This window comes from Salmo salar, chromosome 01, assembly GCF_965601325.2.
Source record: "Salmo salar chromosome 01, fSalSal1, whole genome shotgun sequence".
NCBI classification, from domain to species: domain Eukaryota; kingdom Metazoa; phylum Chordata; class Actinopteri; order Salmoniformes; family Salmonidae; genus Salmo; species Salmo salar.
The window spans coordinates 22,538,753-22,553,446 of record NC_138291.1 but is presented as its reverse complement, the minus strand read 5'-3'; the positions used below and the strand labels follow the sequence as shown (position 1 = coordinate 22,553,446).

The window sequence follows — 14,694 nt, the reverse complement described above, 5'->3', positions numbered from 1 at the left end:
AAGCGGTACCGGAGCGCCAAGTCTAGGACCAAAAGGCTCCTTAACACCTTCTACCTTAACAGCTTGTGGCGGCAGGTAGCCTAGTAGTTAGAGCGTTGGACTAGTAACCGAAAGGTTGTAAGATTGAATCCCTGAGCTGACAAGGTAAAAATCTGTCGTTCTGTCCCTGAACAAGGCAGTTAACCCACTGTTCCTAGGCCATCATTGAAAATAAGTATTTGTTCTTAACTGACTTGCCTAGTTAAATAAAATAAAAATACCCCCAAGCCATAAGACTGTTGAACAATTAATCAAATGGCCACTGGACTATTACATTCACCCCCCCCCCTCCCCCCATTTGTTTTGTACACTGCTGCTACTTGCTGTTTATTATTATCTATGCATAGTCACGTTACATGTACAAATTACCTCAACTAACCTGTACCCCCTCACACTGACTTGGTACCGGTACCCCCTGTATACAGCTTCGTCATTGTTATGTTATTGTTACTTTTTGTTATTTTTTACTTTAGTTTATTTGTTAAACATTTTCTTAACTCTTCTTGAACTGCACTGTTGGTTTATTGCTTGTATGTAAGCATTTCACGGTAAGGCCTACACTCGGTGCATGTGACATGTATTCGGTGCATGTGACAAATAAAGTTTGATTTGATTTGACATTGTCAGGGATGGCAGGTTTCTCCAACACTCGTTAGGCTGTCACTCTCATTAGTAAACCACCTCTCAGTGATTCTGTTCTTTGTTTGAAATAGAGAGGCAGGTATTAGGTGGGGCCGGGTTAGGATTCAGAGTTCAGGGTTCATCACCCCTCCCAGAGTTCAACAGGCTCAAGGGGGGAGAGCAAAGGACTATGGGAAAGGAGCAGGAAGTTGTCAGTCAAGGAGACGATGATAACAAGCTAAACACTCTCAATCTCAGAGAGAGAGGAGAGAGGAGAAGCAAGCAAGTGCTCGATAGAGCTGCACAGTAGGCTTGAAATTGGGAATTTCTAAACTTGAAATTTAGCATGGCAAGACTGACAGAGAGAGATTGCCGATGCACAGTTGGACATTTCTGTCAGCCTTCCACCACCACAGTCCCACACACACAAAAACATTTTTTTTGTATCCAAACAGGACCTCAGTACGTGTGTCTGTCGTTGTTTTGAAGGAAGAGTCAGTAAAAGCTACTTATTATGTTGGCAGACTAACACAGCGCCTCAGGACATGCCACCTGGTTTAGCACCCTCTGAGCTTAACATTTCATTGTTTCCAATTCCAGGGAAATGCTGTGTGAGTGGTTGTGTGAGCCCCGTCAGAGGCTGTCCCTTTCCCCTAACTATGTTCACATAAAACACACAACTGGTGATTAGACCTGGAGGCCTGCTTGTTTTGCGGTTTCTTTATTACGGGCAGAGCAGATTGCCTCATGGGAATGAGACTTCACTCATCATAAACATACACTGTTAAAACGTCAACGTCCTCTGAGTCATTTGATTCATAAACATAGACAATATATTGAGGTTACCAATGCAATATCAAATTCTTTATACACAATTCCAGTTTGTAAGTCAAATGTCATAGCATCTTTGCATGTTGTGCAAGTGATTGAAAGCAGGAAAAGCCTTCAGGAAAAGCCTTTATTTGCTGAGTACTCCAAAAAGGATGGAGCCCACAGAAAACCCCCTCTCTCTGATTGTGAACCCTGAAGGTCATTGTGTAGACGTCTTCAGAGAAAAGCCTGCCTTTTGATCCGATCAATTGAAGCCATATCTGCCCTCTCAATCTCAGCGCCCATGCTCATATGAAGCAGGAAATCCAATGCCGCGCTCATGAGTTAACCCCGTGTGGAGTGCCTCAAACCGCCTCCCCTCCCATGGCTCGCTCTAATCTGGCGTGTGGCTCTCATCAATATTGCCCACGAGGGTTCCTCTACCCCACTGATGGGGATGAAACATTTATGATCATGTTTATTAAAGACCAGTGAGCATCTGTGGTCCCTTGGGAACATCCCATGCCTTCCCTCCTCCATATTTAATCTGATTGTGCTTCCTTCTCCTTCCTTCACTCTGATTAGTATCCATTTCCAATGAGCTCTACGACTGGGAGTGCTCAAAATGGAAATGGCCATCGTCAGTTAACGAGGCCTCAGATATGTATCCACTCATCTGTTAAATAGAGAAGGAAGAGCTTCCTTAGTTCCATCCTCTCTGATGACTGGGGCTGAACTCTCTGAGGGGCTGAGGAATGAATGTCCTCTGGGATGACATCTGTGACAGTCTGGCCCTGTGGCAACTAGTGTGGCAGGAAGGAACAGGACCTGATCTGGAGCAGATGCCATTAATGTAAGCCAGAGACTGACAAGCCAGGGTTGAAGGTCTATGGCCTAGAGAGCATGGAGGATTGGGAAACGTCTCTTCACACTGCTGCATTCTTCCCTCCTCTCAGCCTTGCTTCATGCACTTGCTTCCCCCCCATGATGCACTATATACACCTTCCTAATATTGAGTTGCACCCTCCCCTTTTTCCCTCAGAACAGCCTCAATTCATCTGGGCATGGACTCTACAAGGTGTTGAAAGAGTTCCACAGGGATGCTGGCCCATGTTGACTCCAAGGCTTTCAACAAATTGGCTGGATGTCCTTTGGGTGGTGGACCATTCTTGATACGCATGGGAAACTGTTGTGTGAAAAACTCAGCAGTGTTGCTGTTCTTGACACAAACCGGTGCGCCTGGCACCTACTACCATACCTTGTTCACCCTCTGAATGGCATACACACCTTTTGTCTCAAGGCTTAAAAATCCTTCTTTAACCTGTATCCTCCCCTTCATCTACATTTATTGAAGTGGATTTAACAAGTGACATCAATAAGGGATCATAGTTTTCACCTGGATTCACCTGCTCAGACTGTCATGGAAAAAGCAGGTGTTCCTAATGTTTTGTACACTCAGTGTATGTGGAAAACTATGTGCCGCCCCACAGCACACATGGCATCTGCAAATGAGATGACAGATGAGCGATGGGATGGTGTATAGATGAGTGCTGATGCTGCATAGTGTCCCCCTGCTGCACCCTCCTGTCCTGAACAGGACGATTTATTACCAGACGCTCCTTGTTCCAATCAGGTGGCCTGACAATGGGGACTTTCTCTCCGTGGGCTGCATGGCGTATCGATCGGGAGGGGGTGAGGAGGAGGGAGGTGGGGTGGTGCCGAAAGGGGGCAGGGGGAGGAGGATAGAGGTAGGTTGGTAGTGGAGAGGGGTGGGGTGGGGTGAGGAGGAGGAGGTGGCGTTGCAGTGGAGACAGGTGGGGTGAGGAGGGTGGTGGAGTGGAGAGGGGTGAGGAGGAGGGAGGTGGGGTGGTGCTGGGATGAGGAGGGAGGTGGGGTGATGTGGTAGAGGAGAGGGGCGGTGCTGGAGTTAGGAGGAGGTAGGTGGCGTTGTAGTGGAGAGAGGTGGGGTGAGGAGGAGGGAGGTGGCGTTGTAGTGGAGAGAGGTGGGGTGAGGAGGAGGGAGGTGGCGTTGTAGTGGAGAGAGGTGGGGTGAGGAGGAGGGAGGTGGGATGGTGCTGGAAGGGGGCAGGGGGCAGGGGGAGGAGGATAGAGATAGGTTGGTAGTGGAGAGGGGTGGGGTGAGGAGGAGGAGGTGGGGTGGTAGTGGAGAGGGGTGGGGTGAGGAGGAGGAGGTGGGGTGAGGAGGAGGGAGGTGGGGTGGTGCTGGGATGAGGAGGGGGGTGGCGTTGTAGTGGAGAGAGGTGGGGTGAGGAGGAGGCAGGTGGGGTGAGGAGGAGGGAGGTGGCGTTGTAGTGGAGAGAGGTGGGGTGAGGAGGAGGGAGGTGGGGTGGGGTGGTGCTGGAGAGGGGGTTGCGGGGGTTAGCTTATGCATAAGTTAACAGGTTTCTGCCCGGCCGTCTGTCTGCCAGCTCCACCCCTCCATACAACCTCACTCCATCCCCTGGTCCCTGGAGAGGCCGGTGAAAATGAGAAACATTAACCCGGCACGCGCCGGCCGAGAGCTCGTCTCCAATGAGAGTAACATTGAGGGGGAGAGCGGGTCAGGCCTGGCTGGGTGCGGAGAGCACACATTTGTCAAGCAGCCAGGACCCATTCTACTGGAGGGGAAAGCTCTGTGCCAGATGAGAGGGAAAGGGTAGCAATAGGCTGCTGCTGCAGTGGATCTGATGAATTGGCTTTTATACACACAGGTTAAGTCCTGCTATCTCCTACACACAGACTGAGAGATGCACATATACACACAGGTTAAGTCCTGCTATCTCCTACACACAGACTGAGAGATGCACATATACACACAGGTTAAGTCCTGCTGTCTCCTACACACACAGACTGAGAGACGCACATATACACACAGGTTAAGTCCTGCTGTCTCCTACACACAGACTGAGAGATGCACATATACACACAGGTTAAGTCCTGCTATCTCCTACACACAGACTGAGAGATGCACATATACACACAGGTTAAGTCCTGCTATCTCCTACACACACAGACTGAGAGATGCACATATACACAAAGACACACACCGAGTTGGAGTGAGTGTCCCACACAGTGGAAGCCGCAGACCCTCGCTGCTGTAATTGGCTGTTGGTCAGTGGAGAGGAGAGCACAGTCGGGTCCTTTGCCTTGTTCATGGAGACTTTAGCGGCGGACACTCACTCTCTTACCATCTGACTGAGTCAGACAGAATAACAGAATACCTCTCCCACACACACTGTCCGGCTCGCTGCAGCCCAGCAGAGCCCAGCCCAGCTCAGCAGAGAGCTTAGCACAGCATACAGCCCACAGTGTAGCCCAGCGTAGCAGTGCCACCGCTGGGAAGATAATCAGATAAAAACATTTCAGAGCCTCATGTAGCAGATCCATTATCTATTAACAGCATAATTAATAGGGTAATACTTGTTAAGAACACAGTTGTATCATGTATAAATACCTTCTAAATAAGCCTGTAATTATCAGAATGGTTGTTTTCGATACCAGATGCAGCAGAACCGGTTGGTGTTTCTAGGTTTTCTCAGCCTGTAAACACGGTTGCCATGGACGCCTCCACAAGGCCTATAAACATGCAGGCTAGAGACAGGCTGGTACAGATCAGACTGTTTTAGTAGCCTGCTGGTACATTATTAAGAACTAGCTACTCCTGGACAGTCAGTCATTTCCTCTGGTCTGTGAGGTGATCTGCCTCTGTCAGACAGACAGACAGACGTAGAAGCTTACTCATTACTCGCCTGTGATTCTCAGAGATGACTTGGTTCATTACAGGGTCTGTAGTTCATTAGTGAAAGGGAAATTAGTATAGCCACAGTCCATGACTTTAATAAGGTACTGTAACTTAACAGACCTCCACTCTATTCACTTTGTATGGGTGTGAATGTAGTGCTCAGCAGAAACTCTGGGTAAGGAAGGTGGGAGAGTTACCTTACAAAAAAACACTCATAAAACGGAAGTCACCATTTCTTTATCTGTCTCTCAAATACCTGCCTATAAATGCTATATTTACCTAAAACACAGTTTTCCTCTTTAGTGCAAATCACTGTTGTGATTGTTTCATTTTGTTTTCAAACACGATAGTCTTTTCAAGTACAGTTATTCGCTATTTTTAGCTTGTTGCTGCTCTTATTGAGTTAGAATAGGGCAGAATTTGTTATTGCCCTAGAGGTTAAATCATATTAAACTGCTGAGTGGTTTAATGCGATTTAGCTCATTGGAATCAGGCTCGTCCAATTCAGACTTAATGGAACCTCAGTTCTCAATCGTTGTTTATTTGCTCTATATGTCTGGTTGACTGTAAGCTATGGATCCACTACTAACCCAATACTGGCTATGTGACATACTGTATAAATGTCCCAGGCCTGTTACACTAGCCCCTTATGGACTTATGTGAATCAACTATGTTGTGTTTGTTCAATAAGAATAATGTAACTAAAGTAGTTTAACATGATAAGCTAGTCATTTCAACTCTCACGCAATCACTGACACACATTTCCTCAGACACCAGTTATTTAAAAGGCTTCAAAGTATTTTGCTTTTATTGATGTGACATTCTCTCGCCCCCTCTGTGTTTTTCTAAATAACAAATGTCCCTTATTTCAAGACAGGAGACTTTCTCATGATAGATGTTATATTTGGTCGTCTACATGCCTCTGTGAAGCTACAGTATTAAAGTTGACCCATTATTAATTTAACTGAGGGAATCAGAAATGTTCTACTGTACATGTTCTTCAGGACATTTTTTATTACTGAGTGATGTCATGCCACACATCATGCTGACCACTAAACTATATAATTTATTTTCCCATTTTTGGGCATGTCTGACCTGCTACTGTCCACCACTGACAGACTGCTATGGTCTCACGGCAAGACCAGCAGCATTTTTTCCAACGGGCAATTTCCAAGAGCGTGGCAAAATCATGTACCATAGTTTACTCACAGTATTACACTGAAACAGCAGGGTTCCTCAACTCCAACTTTTCCCTCCAGAGACAATGTCATCAGTTTATAATGCTGTAGGCTCTGAGCTATGACTTGATAGTCTCATAAAGAACTCAAACCTCACACAAATCTTCCATTGACATCGATGCATAACTTGCGTAGTGTGATCCCGGTCAATAGGTCACCTCCTTCCCATCAGACCTAAAATATCACTGTACTGTATCTGCATCGATAGTGTGACCTGTGGTTTTGTGTCACTAGGGGAGCAAGCAGTCTTTTGCTCTCTCTTCCTCACACACATTCTCTCTGTCTCTCTCTCTATATATATCTCGTTAGTTATTGCTCCCAGAGCTCAGGAAATCAGCAACATGAATACTTCCTCTCTCTCAGTAGTGACGGTGATGACTACAGTTTATCACCCAGCAGACAGACAGTCAGCCCTCCGGACCAGACAGATGATGTGAGCTAGATCCATTAGGTCTGGGGCTTTCCTGCGAAAACACATCCAAACAGTTGTATACTGTATGTCAGCCCTGACAGCATCCAAACACAATGAGGGACATCACTCACAAGACAATCTACCATGGACACTGTCGTATACCTCTTCACTGTAAAGCCCTGTATTGTACTGCACTGTACTTGTACTGCACTGTCACTGTTGATAAGCTGCTTTGATACAGTTCACTATTTGTTACCATTGATCTCTAATTAGTTGGCTCATTACGAGACTGTAAGCTCCATCGCTGGGATTGCATTTAAGACCTGTCTTGGTCAATTACATATAATAGGCATTTCAAAGGGGTCTGCTTTAAAAACCACACGTCTGGGTTCATACGCAGTACTGTTGTAGTCTATACATATATTTCTAGCTCTGTCATGTGTAGTATACCGCAGATGCACAGAGGATGATTATAGAAGGTGCTTTTTATACTGAATTCTCCATTTAGAAATGGGACCCAGGCAACCATTTGTTTATGTGTCTGATTACAATCATACAGTAGACACACATACACATACACACACACACACACACAAACACACTCTCCCTTTGAAATGACTGCATCATCAGACAAAGCTCTCTCATTTCTTCCAGCTAACTACCCATTATATTCCACATGACAAATTGCCATGGCAATTACAGACAGTGAAAAGCCCAGGCTATGCTTAGGGGCTGGTTTAGTAGTTGGGAATAATGACTGGATCACACTGTACAATAGCCACCGCCAAGAAGAGAAGGATGAGAAAATCACTTAGCAGGGAGGCTGCTCTCCTCCGCACAATTACCATGACGACCCTATTATAGCAGCCATCTTGGGAGATTTAACTGGTGCCAGAAGTGGATGGTGGGACTCTCCCTACACGCATTGATACATCCTGTACCGAAGTTGTTCTCAAGTCTCTCAGCCTCAATTCAAACAGGGAAGGGTGATAGCTGGGGAGGGGAGACAGAGGTGTGTCTGTGCGTGTAAGGAAAGTGCTATCTGTCTAGCTGGTGTGGACTGGGACATACACAGGCTAAACCTCATCCAGGTCAATGTTATTGTCTGGGGACAGAGAAAGGACCTGATGGGAGACAGGATGTCCGTCAGAGCCTATTAGAGGTAATGAGATGCAGGGTGACTGTGAGCAGAGCAGCAGCCCTCCTGAAAGCTGCCAGACAACAGCAGACAAAGGCTCTGCATGCCACTGTCCAGAATGGACCGTATTACAGGATATTGTACACATGTTATTGTACACATGAACAGTTCATCAAATGGCTACCCGGACTATTTGCTATGACACACTTTTTTGATTTTTTACTGACATTCTTGCACTGGAGTCTACCCACACATACTACACTGACAATCCAACACACAAACAAACACAGTCACACTACATACACTCACACACACACACATATGCATATTGACGACACACTTTCACACTCTTCCCATACACTGCTGCTACTCTGTTTATTATCTATCCTGATTGCCGAGTCACTTTTACCCCTACCGACAATTACATTTTAGTCATTTAGCAGACACTCTTATCCAGAGCCACTTACAGTTAGTGCATTCATCTTAAGATATCAATGTGGGACAAGCACATATCAGTCATAGTAAGTACATTTCCCTCAAAGTAGCGATCAGCAAAGTCAGAGCTAGTAAGGGGGGGAAGAGACAAGTGCAAGTGTTAGTTCACGAAAGGCTATTATTTGAGGGGGGTGCAGGGGGGTGCTGTGGGATTATTTTAAATACTCTTTGAAGAGGTAGGGCTTTAGATGTTTTGGGAAGATGTGCAGTGATTCTGCTGTCCTAGCTTCAGGGGGAAGCTGGTTTCACCATTGGGGTGCCAGGACAGAGAAGAGTTTGGACTGGGCTGAGTGGGAGCTGTGAGGGCCAAGAGTCCAGAGGTGGCAGAACGGAGTGCTTGGTTTGGGGTGTAGGGTTTGAACATAGCCTGAAGGTAGGGAGGGGCAGTCCCTCTTGCTGTTCCGTAGGTAAGAACCATGGTCTTGTAGTGGATGCGAGCTTTGACTGGAAGCCAGTGGAGTGTGGGGAGGAGCGGGGTGACATGGGAAAATTTGGGAAGGTTGAACACCAGGCGGGCTGCAGCGTTCTGGATAAGTTGCAGGGGTTCGATGCTCTGGAGAAGGGAGGAGGGGATAGGGTCTACGGGCAGGGTGTCGGGCGGCCGGACCTCACTCCTTGTATACAGCCTCGTTATTGTTATTTTGTTACCATTTCCTTTTATTAAAAAAAAACATTTAGCTCATCTTTTCTTACTTTTTAACTCTGCATTTTTGGGAAAGGGTTCGCAAGTAAGCATTTCACGGTAAAGTCTACACCAGTTGTATTCGGCACGTGACAAATATCTATATTTTTTGATGATACAGATCTGTGTCACATCATTTGTTGCCTATATACTGTAACTAACAGCCATTATCTGTCCGTCAATACATTAAGATGTATGTGACTACATACAAAATTGGTTCTATTGAACTAGGGCTGGGAATCGCCAGGGACGATACGATATTATCACAATACTTAGGTGCCGATTCTATATGTATTGCGATTCGATACAGTGATTTTATTGTGATTTGATGTTCCAAACATATTGCTCACCATGTCTGCTGCAGAGACACAAGAGAGAGCATGAGAAAACTAGCTTTGATCAGTCATGGAAATACAAGTGCTGAAAACAAATTGGAGAACAAGAAGATGGAGAACAAGCTATGAGTTTTGGTGCAGGTACAGCCAAATAGCGCAAAAATAATATTGTGATATTGTAAAAACGATATAATGTGATATATCCTCAAAAATAATATCCCAATATGTAAATGTATTGGTTTTTCCCACATCACTTATTTGAACCAATTATACAGGGATTGTATTACTCGAGTAACAGAGTTATGGGTTTTTAATTGTATGTATTCCTAACCTTTAGCGATTTATCAAGTTAACATACTGTAATCCTTTGGGATTTCTAAGAGAAGCATAATCAGATGTAAAATAAATAACATGACATTGTTGATTAGCCAGAGGGCTTCTAGTATAGTCATGAAAATCCCCCCATGGGCAGCTGTGTGCAGAGGAATGAATGAAGCACCATGCTGCTACAGTGCAGACAGACAGTGATGGTCCTACATTAAAGAGCACAGATTGAGATACAGTATCTGCCAGAACAATAGACCAGCCACAGATAAACATCTCCGTTCAGCCCTCAATCTGCTGTAAAGAAACTGATATGCATATTACACTATTAGTGACTGTGAGGGGGAGGCAAACATATAGTGTGTGTTTGTTGGCAGTCATGCAGCTCACAGAGGAACACAAGGCCAGATAATGTTTATGAACATGGAAGACCAGGAAGACCTGTCCCTCTGGTAGTGTTATCTGACAAGCATTTACCAGTGCTCCGTTTACCTGCATCACAGCCACATACAATGTCTGTTTATCTATCTTCTTTGTAATTTGTGGTGAACGAAACGTGTCTGTTTCCGTTTTTTTGGTGTGCTTATCTGTTGATCACACATTTTTATGTGACAGACAAGACACAACTGTAAAAATGATATGGGAAAATATGTTCACCTGTGTACAGCAGGCTGCACTCTGATGGATTCTGCTTGGGGTCCTTTACTAGACAACTAAAGTTGTTTCAGTTAAAAAAAGAGCACCATGAATCAAAGTAGAGATGCATGTTTTTCCATGAAATGTTGCGTTTGGTCCATGACCTCACCCTAGTAGTCTAGTCTACTGTCCGTCAGCTAGAGGCGTGGTTAAATCCCTACACGTTGTCTGGGAGGAGTTCACTATTTTGGCGTCGCGCCGGTGGTGCGACCTAGAAAACACTTGGAAAGCGTGGGATCACCGTGGGACAGCGCTGGTGTTAAAAGCCAAATTACGTAGAAAACTACGTGTAGCCGATGTTTATGAGTTCACGAGAAATACGGCACACTATACAACGAACGGTCTTCTCTTACACTATTGTAAACTGGTAAGTTGATCAAAGAACTTTTTAAAGAAAAACGATTATCGTAAAAGGAGAAGAGTCTTCTTTCATATCGTCCACAGTAAAGACAATAGTCTAATATTTGGTTGAATAGATTTTTTGTTGTTGCATTATTCCATGAATATTGGAAAATTATTCCGTGAACTTTTATGGAAACGAAAGTACTCAGTGCTTATAATTGTGCGGATTATTACAACTTGCAGCTGTGCCCAAACAATAAAACTATCATTATTTGTCCGTCATTGTAAATAAGAATTTGTTCTTAACTGACTAGTTAGATAAAGGTTAAATAAAATAAAAATAAGCTGGAGGCTAACCGCTCACCAAGTGAACCAGAATGTGACTATTTTAAAAGTTTTGTGGTGATCTCTCTCACAAGAATGCATAGATGCGTGTGCCTACTTTACATTATTTCCAACAATCAGTGCTGCAAGAGTCCGTCCTTAGTGTACTTTCCACCACTACCAGACTTCTTTCTCTTTGTCCTCTTGTCATTTGATCCAAACATTTAATCACTGGTGATTTGTATCTTTTATTTGCTCTCTTTCCATTCATAATTTGGCCTGTGTGGTTTAGAAAGCGCAATTTGAGTCACTTCAGTGTCTATACCAAATTATTCATAGAATACATTTTTTTACATTTCCTATGATGAACTTAAATCTGCTGAAAGTTTGTCATATTTTGCTGTAGACCTTCAAAACGTTAAAATGCCACACGAGGAGGCCAGAGTCAGTTTAAACTGCGTTGAACCAACAATTTCACATAGGGCCTGGAAAAGGCTTGTGCCGACTGACTGCATGTGTGGGTATGGATGTGGGTACGCAGACCACAGGAGGTTGGTGGCACCTTAATTAGGGAGTATGGGCTCGTGGTAATGGCTGGGGCAGAATTAGTGGAATGGTTTCTATTGTTTCCAGGTGTTTGATGCCATTATATTTGCGCCATTCCATCCATTATTATGAGCTGTCCTCCCCTCAGCAGCCTCCACTGATGCAGAGCCACTGCGGCCCCTCATGTTGAGTTAATATTTTGTTGTGGCCCCCACCCCCATCAAAGTTGCCCGTACCTGCCCCAGGTAATAGATCATTAGAAATGCATTAACCTGTGAACATGAAAGGCCTGGGGATGTTCAATATGTAACTGACATCAGTCTGAGAGGGTCTTTATTGTTTCCTTCTCTGCTGATTTATGGGGAGAGAAATGCGCCCAGCGATGCCCGTAAATGTCCGGGGGCCGGCCTGCTCCTTCCCCCGTGTTGTGTGTGTGGTGATTTACCCTCTGTCTTTGTTGTTGGGGAAGTGGGGTGGTGGTTAAAAACCGTGTGGAAGAGCTCTGGGGCCACAGAGGCAACAAAAGGGCCCCTGGAACCCTGGAGTGCAGGGCTGGCCAGAGCAAACACACCCAGGAGAGGAGGCAGGGAGCAGGGACTTGAGGAAGGGCCAGGCATGCCTTTTGGCACAGAGGGCTCTCTGTCATGGCAACCCATCACCCTATTGTCTGTTTGACTGTCACACACCCTCAGTGCTACACTTTGCTGCGGCCTAGAGAAGGCTTTTCATTAAACCAGGCTAATGCTTTACTAGACTCTGCTTATTACTGATGTGTGTCTGTTTGAAGTCTCCTATGGAGTTATTGTAGTCTTTGGTATCCCATGGTAGATTTCTGACCTGGCTGGCACTGCACATTTGCTTTAATGTCTGTCCATGGAACATTGTCCAGAAATGAACACGTGTGATGTTGACTGTTATCCAACAATGTTTGGTGGTGGTTGTTTATTTGAAGGGGACAGGCTCTCTCAGTGGTTTACATCTCAGCAGACGGCCCTACTCTACTCCCTTCCTGATGTTCTTTACACAGCACATGCTCATGGACATAATTGTGGTTATTGTCATGGAGAGCCAGCTCCTTCAGAGGGCAATAACAAAACATAGGGTTAGAGACATGATCCGTATGCCTGGGTCTTTCTGTGACCACAAGGAAGACTACATTTTATATTTACAGCCCAAAATGGTCTACAGTCAGAATTGATATGGACAGTTCCATGCTTTTTTTCAATGGAAACATAGCAAACCATATGATTGTGTTATTTTCTTTCTCCTGATGTGACCTTTCAAGAATGGGATTTGTTCCCCTCTCAGCTGCCCCCACCATTAGCTGTCAGAGTTGTTTACCAGTGACAGAGGACTAAAGGGATGTTGTAATGTTACTCTCACTGGGTGGCACATATGGTCTCGAGAGGCATCTGCAACTCATCGCTCAAGTGAGTGTTGACACACTATGAAACAATAAAATATATATATATTTTTTAATCTAATGATAGAAAAGGAATTTCCTAATACATAGTGTGTTCATTTGTATAATGTGTTAAAGCTGAACCTATTTGGCTAAAGTGAAAGTACCTATGGACTTCAATCTTTTCAATAGTTAGTGCTTTAGGCCTATGTCAAGCTGGACATCTTGACGTATGGTTCTCCTCCCCATAAGTCCCTTGGAAGGCTGTGTGCAGCGAATGCCCATCGTTAATTCTGAAGTGCTAGCAACTCTCAGAGAAACACAAATGTTTCATGTCTTCTCTCGGCACATTTTTCTCCATATAAGGGCGCCTGGCTGTGACTTATCAGGCGTTGGTAATATCTGTGCTTATTGTCACATTCCACACGGCAGGAGAAGGCCGTTTACTGTCTGTAGGTAGAGGCACTGTTAGGGGAAACACATCATCTCTGCTTTCTCTCTCTCTCTGCAGTACATCCCAATCCTTACACATTGGAAAATTAGGTCCAATGCAGCCGTGTTTTATTTTCAATATCAAATATCAAATTATTTTCTGGGAAACAATTAAGTACTTTACCGTGATTGTTTTTCAATTAAAATGGTCCAAAAGTGTTTGCAAGCAAGAATTTGTCATAGCCAGACACAGGAATTCATGTTTTTGAGGTTTTCAGGTTTTCAGGTTTCCCTCACCACTCAGACTACTCCCATACAGTTCTAGAAAAATTATTGCTTGAGAAATTGGTATTTGCTAAGAAGCTATTTTTGTTTCTTTTTGACAATATTTTTTTATTGAAAACAATCACAGAAAGGTACTTAATTGTTACCTGAAATTATTTGATATTGAGATAAAAATGGCTGCATTGAACCTTTTTTAATTTAGTCAGCTACCATGGAAAATAATAATGTCATATGGTGAGGTTTTTTTCCCCTGTGGCTGAAATTATATTTGGCATTTGAGGCAATGGGAGAAGTGTGGCGTGTGCGCACTAGGGCTGGGCAGGCAATTCAGCAGTGTCTGGAGTAGAGCTATAAAAAGCAGGTGAGCTCAGGCTGGTGTCGACAGTGTCCTGACGGGGACTTCACCATCAGTCAGGTCACCAGGCTGCCATACCAGATGACTGGCATGACCACCACTTCCTGTCCCGTGGGCTCCCTCCCATCACAGGGACAACAAACCATAGTTTGACATTGGTTCACTCACAGGGGTGGGTGTACGGACCCAGATTAAGCCTACTCATGGACTGAAAAGCCCTTTCATATTAGTGGAGAGTCTCCATTGGGTCATTCCATGTCATTTCAGCAAGCCCTGACACTCACCATCTCCGATTCTTCTGAAACTGTTTCTATAGTTAGAAACTGATAAGATTAGCCTTCCTGAAACATTATTTTGTTGAAATGTAATTTGATCTCTGAGAAAATAAGACAATTCATTGCACCCAAATTGACCCTTTTAATTTATAGGATTCACATAATTTTCAACAATATAGAACCCAACTTCCGATTAAGACC

The 14,694-nt window shown here is 44.6% G+C and overlaps 1 protein-coding gene across 2 annotated transcripts in view; it reads left to right on the top strand.

The window, feature by feature from the left end:
* The first annotated feature begins 10,724 nt into the window (after nucleotides 1-10,724).
* LOC106575182 (rho guanine nucleotide exchange factor TIAM2) overlaps nucleotides 10,725-14,694 on the top strand; it is a 108,530-nt gene continuing 104,560 nt past the window's right edge. For both annotated transcript variants that reach the window (XM_014151838.3, XM_014151537.3), the window contains exon 1: nucleotides 10,725-10,899. The gene's annotated coding sequence lies outside the window, so the exon portion shown is untranslated. The remainder of the gene's footprint in view (nucleotides 10,900-14,694) is intronic.